Source organism: Schistocerca gregaria, chromosome 3 (assembly GCF_023897955.1).
Source record: "Schistocerca gregaria isolate iqSchGreg1 chromosome 3, iqSchGreg1.2, whole genome shotgun sequence".
NCBI lineage: Eukaryota > Metazoa > Arthropoda > Insecta > Orthoptera > Acrididae > Schistocerca > Schistocerca gregaria.
In genome coordinates, this window is record NC_064922.1 from 951988162 (window position 1) to 951993967 (window position 5806).

A 5806-nucleotide genomic window follows, 5' to 3' on the forward strand; every position below is an offset into this window, starting at 1 on the left:
CAGCTAAGTAAAATGTGTGTGATGAAATCCAACTGTAGAGTGAAAGTACAGGGGGAGTTCTCTGAAGCATTTGAAGTAAAAACAGGAGTGAGATATTACATCACCAACCCTGTTCAATTTGTCCCTCAACAACGCTCTGACGAGGGCAACATGTGAAAGTGCAGGAGTCAACATAGGAAGAAAGAGAAATGTCCTGGCTTTTGCGGATGATATTGTGCTCATAAGAAAGATCATGAAAGGTATGGAGAAAATGGGGACTGTGCTAATGGAAGAAGCTAAGAAAGTAGCTCTAAGTATAAATGAAAGTAAAATAAATTTCATGATAGTACGAAGAAGAGCTCATTTAGGAACAAACCTCTAAAAATCGGAAATCTAACAATACAGAAGACAGACACACTCACGTACCTCGGTGTCAACATCAACCAACAAAACCTCATAGATCAATAGATAATAACAAGTATTCAAGCTGGGGGAAGATGTCTAGGAGCTATGCACAACATCATAAGATCGAAGTTACTATCTAGGCGGGTACAAATAGGAATACATCAGACCATCATCAAGCCAATAGTGTGCTATGCATGTGAGACATGGACTCTGACAAAGAAAACAAGAGAAAAATTCATCACTTTTGAAAATGAAGTACTCAGAAAAATATATGGACCAGTGAAATAAAATGAACAGTGAAGAATAAGGAAAAAAAACAGAGAACTCATACAATCATACACAGTGCCTGACGTCGTAGCGAGTGAAAAAATTAAGAGACTAAGATGGTACGGACATACGAGGAGGAGAGGGGAGAACACGGTAATAAAGGCTGGGAAGGATGGAGATGCTGAAGGAAAGCGACCACTGGGACGGCCGAGAATGAGATGGAAGGATAATACCGTGGGAGACATGCAGATACTGAATATGCAGGTGACAAGATAGTGTGGAAGGCTGGACTGAGTGAGGCCAAGGACCGGCTGCTGTCTGTGTGGCCCGTGTATAAAAAAATAACACTGCTTGTAGAACAGTGTCATTACCGACTTTATTTTTTCTCCATAATAGAAGAACCACAAGCTCAGAAAGCATGTAAAAGTAAAACACCATCTAAAAAATTTTGTACTGTTTTAAATTTATGACCGACAGACTTTCAAGACTTTGGACGCTGATGTGGACATGCATCAGTTACAGCAGCTATAAACAGCATTTCTGCCACATTATTGTGAATCGACCGTACCTACATACCTAAGTGAAGTCTGTCAGAGGATATGGCACGTTAACAACGAACAATATTTGGTACATTTCAAATGTCTTTTGTGGAGTGATTCACTCAATTATTAATTGTCCAGTAGGAATTATAAAACTCCACTGCAGAGTGAAAATATCTTCCTAGATGTGGTTTTTGTTCTCGATTTTTTATGTTCCATTGCTGCGTATGATTGACTTCAGTGTAGCTGACATAAGTTAGAGTCGATCTTGTCCCGTATCGTTTGACTAAGGGAACTGTGAAATGTTATCACGGTTTATATTTTCGTATCTCGACTCATTGCTGAGGCAACCACTGTAAATTCGATTTTGTTGGAGCCCTATTCATCCTTAATGATAACTGAAACACTTTTCAAAATTGTGAAGTTGGATTAGTGGCATTTCTGTTACTCAGATACTTAAGCAACTTAAATAGGCAGATTATTTCTTACAAACAGTAAAAAAGAGTAATCTGCTGCTGTTAATCATGTTATTTGCTAAAAACTCTTATCACTGTTCCGAAATCGAATCGATAATGTCGTCATCAGATCGTAGTTCACGCTTATAATTTTATTTTTGTGTTTGTTTCTTCTGTTCGGCACAAATGAAACGAAATTATAAACATGATAGTCGCCGCTGCCTTATGGTGAACTTAAACCAAACTGAACTCCTCCCGAACAGGACATGAAGGCCCAACGGTACCGACCGGCCGCCGTGTCAATCTCTGCCCATAGGCGTCACTGGATGCGGATATGGAGGGGTATGTGGTCAGCACACCGCTCTCCCGGCCGTATGTCAGTTTCCGAGACCGTAGCAGCTACATCTCAATCAAGTAGCACCTCAGTCTGCCTCACAAGGGCTGAGTGCACCCCGCTTGCCAACGGCGCTCGATAAAACCGGGTGGTCACCCATCCAAGTGCTAGCCCAGCCCGACAGCGCTTAACTTCGGTGATCTGACGGGAACCGGTGTTACCACAGCGGCTAGGCCGTGCACCTTCTGGTGAACTAGTTGGTCCGAATCCAGTACCAGCTCTACAGAAGATAGTAGTTCAGATTTTCCATGATTGCGTAAAACACCGGGACCGCTCGTTTTGAGGACACGCCGTTCCACAAATCAAGACCTCAGTTTTTCTTGTCTGAAATACCGCGTGCTATTGGAGCCGTCGTGCAAAAATTGGGGTCATTTATGTAGTTGTAGCGGTTCTGCTCATATTTAATACTAGTTCCATTGATGATTTATTCAGAGACTAAGACATGAGGTACAAGTTATGCAACGATCAAAGGAGTGCAGCCTTGTCCTGGTCTCCAAGCAAGCAGTTAATAAACGTAGCAAAATAAAACGGCGGAGTTTACGCACAAGTATTGATTCGCACGACACTTTGCACTTGCTACACACAATTTAAACAGAAGAGGGTCGGCTTCAGCCAACGTAAGCACTAATGAACGCACATTCGGTTTTTGCTAGAGGAGAAAGAACAGTTTACCATACTGGGATCTGAAAAGCATATTCAACATGAATGCTTGCCATTTAATGGTGCTGATGGTTTCCTTTTCCCAGCAAACGTTTCACCACTAGAACAAATCTGGGTTTTTCACTATATTTCTCTTCATCCTTAGAGATGAATTCATAGACAACTGGTCTCATAAAATACTGTATACAGATGCTGGTTTTAACTTGAGACAACTAAATATCTCGAAAACGATGCACTGCACGAAAAAAAAGTTCTAGTTGAAAAGTTAATGTCACTAAATCTGACATCGGTCTATGCTCTAACTGGCCAATTCCTAAAAACCTTTCTTGTGTCTCTGGCGTCAACTTCGTAATTTCAAAGGGGGAATCACCAATTTTTATTGGAGATGGCCAGTTGTCGCACAAAAAGATGTCTCGTTTGCTGATCTCAAATTTCACCTATAACATTTTTTTCATACGATGAGACGTTCCCGAGATATTAGGCTGTCTCAAATAAATAAACTCCCTGTATCTGGAGTTAAGAAAACTTTCATCCGATTTCACTAGGCAATTTACTCATAGGACTACAACATGTTTAGTTTCAGAGGAACTATTCGATTTTACGAGGTTATATCTTTTACATTCATGCATGCACATACACATACAACCTTGGGGTACTTTTTACTATTATGTAAGAGCCAAAGTTTTCATTTATCTTTCACGTACGTTTAATGTTTCCTCCACCGGTAGCAAAACAAACATCCAGCCGATAGTCAACCTCATTCCATACTTTTGTAACCATATGTGGAGTTACTGCATTAATTGCTACTGATTGGTGTGTTTGTTCCTCTAGAGATGTTGGAAGAGGAGGCACAAAGATGACGTCTTTCACAAACGCCGGAACAGCGTACACCTCATTCGGCTGATCCTTTGTTGACGCAGTTCATTGTTAGTAAGTGCTCCAACACGAAGGTACCAGAGATGCGATGCTCTGTACTGTACAGGAATTAATTGGTCGAGATGTTCTTGCGATTGCGGGGTGGACAGATCTCAAACATATCCAGGTACATGATCACGAAAGCACCTTTCCCGAGGAAGACAACAAAAATTAAATCTTTTCTCGGGAAACGGCACACAACGCATGAAGCTCTGAAGAGTATCTCTCGTGCTGGACTATGGTATGTGGCGGCTATGTTCCCCACATTCTTATATTTTGGTGTTTCAATTTTCCACCTGAATAGAACGTGGCCTTGTCGCTGAACGCTAAACGTGAATGGAAATTGTCATCTTTCTACTCCATCAGAATCAATTCATAAAACTCTACACGTCGTTGTTTACGACCATCATGAAGGATATATATATATGCAGGCTGAAGCGACTAATGAAAATTTTTACCAAGCCCATGACTCAAACCCGGGTTCCTGCTCACTAGGCAGATACTAGTAATATACCCTGGCGCAGTACATTTGCACAACAGCATGGACCTCTCTAGAACGCCTCCCTCCTGAATGAGAATTTGGATTGAGGAGAGAGCATTCTAGGAGAGTCCGCGCATTTGGGCAAAGGGAATGTGGCAGGGTGGCGTAGCATCTACCTCTTCAGCAAGAGACACAAGTTCGAATCCCGACATAGGTAAAAATTTTCATTAGTCGTGTCAGTATGCATACATAGATAATAGCTGTTTGAGTCTTGAAAAGGTCTCTAAAAACATTTTGTTTCGTCATGAAGGAGATATAGCAGTTGTCCCTTTTATGGCTTGCAACACTAATTTCCCTGCAGAACGCGCCAGACGCACACCTGTGGAATGACTAACATTCCCATTTTGCTGTGAGTAGAGTTATGTGAAGTAGGATCAAGATTCCGTTTGCGTTCGCTCTGTCTTGAACAACAAGTATCTTCACTGAAGCGTCAAAGAAACTGGTATAGGCGTGCGTATTCAGATACAGAGATAGGTAAGAAAGCAGAATACTGGGCTGCTGTCGGCAACGCCTATATAAGACAACAAGTGTCTGGCGCAGTTGTTAGATCGGTTACTGCTGCTACTATGATAGGTTATCAATATTTGTGTGAGATTTTACGTGGTGTTACAGTCGGCGTACGAACGATGGGGCACAGCATCTCCGAGGCAGCGATGAAGTGGCATTTTCCCACACGAGGATTTCACGACTGTACCGTGAATACCAGGAATCCGGTAAGACATCAAAACTCCAACATCGCTGCGGCCGTAAAAAGATCTTGCAAGAACGGAGCCAACGGCATCTGAAGAGAATCGTTCATCAGAAGTGCAACCCTTCCGCAAATTGCTGCAGATATCAACGCTGGGACATCAAGAAGTGTCCGCGTTCTCACCATTCCACGAAACATCATCGATATGGGCTTTTGGAGCAGAAGGCCCAATCGTGTATCCTTTATGACTCCACGACACAAAGCTTTACGCCTCGCCTGGTCCCATCAACACCGACACTGGACTGTTGGTGACTGGAAATATGCTGTCAGGTCGGACGAGTCTCGTTTCAAATTGTTTCGAGCGGATGGACGTGTACGGGTACGAGACACCTCATGGATCCATGGTCTCTGTATCTCAGCATGGGAGTGTTCAAGTTGGTGGAGGCTGCGTAATGGAGTGGGGCGTGTAAAAATGCAGTGATATGGGATCCTGATACGTATAGATACGACTCTGAAATGTGACACGTATGTAAGCGCCCTGTCTGATCAGCTGCATCGATTCACGTCCATTGTGCATTCCGACGTACTTGCGCAATTCCAGCAGGACAATGCGTCACATCACACTTCTAGAATTACTACACAGTGGCTCCAGGAATACTCTTCTGAGTTTAAACGGCCCAGACATAAACATTACTGAGCATACTTGCGCCGTGCTGTTTAGAAGAGATCTCCAACCCTCGTACTCTTATAGATTTGTGGACAGCACTGCAGTACTCATGGTGTCAATTTGCTCTAACACTACTTCAGACTTTAGTAGTGTCCATGCCTGGTGGTACTGCGGCACCGGGCTCCCGGGGACCCTACACGGTGTTAGGCAAGTGTACCAGTTTCTTTGACTCTTCGGTGTAGAACCTACTGGGCCCGTTGTCGAAATCTTTGAGCTGTGCAGGTGTAAAGCCGTAC

At 43.0% G+C, this 5806-nt stretch overlaps 1 pseudogene; it reads right to left on the minus strand.

Annotated features, from left to right (window-relative positions):
* Positions 1-2102: 2102 nt before the first annotated feature.
* On the minus strand, positions 2103-2221 carry LOC126356819 (5S ribosomal RNA; annotated as a pseudogene).
* Positions 2222-5806: the final 3585 nt, after the last annotated feature.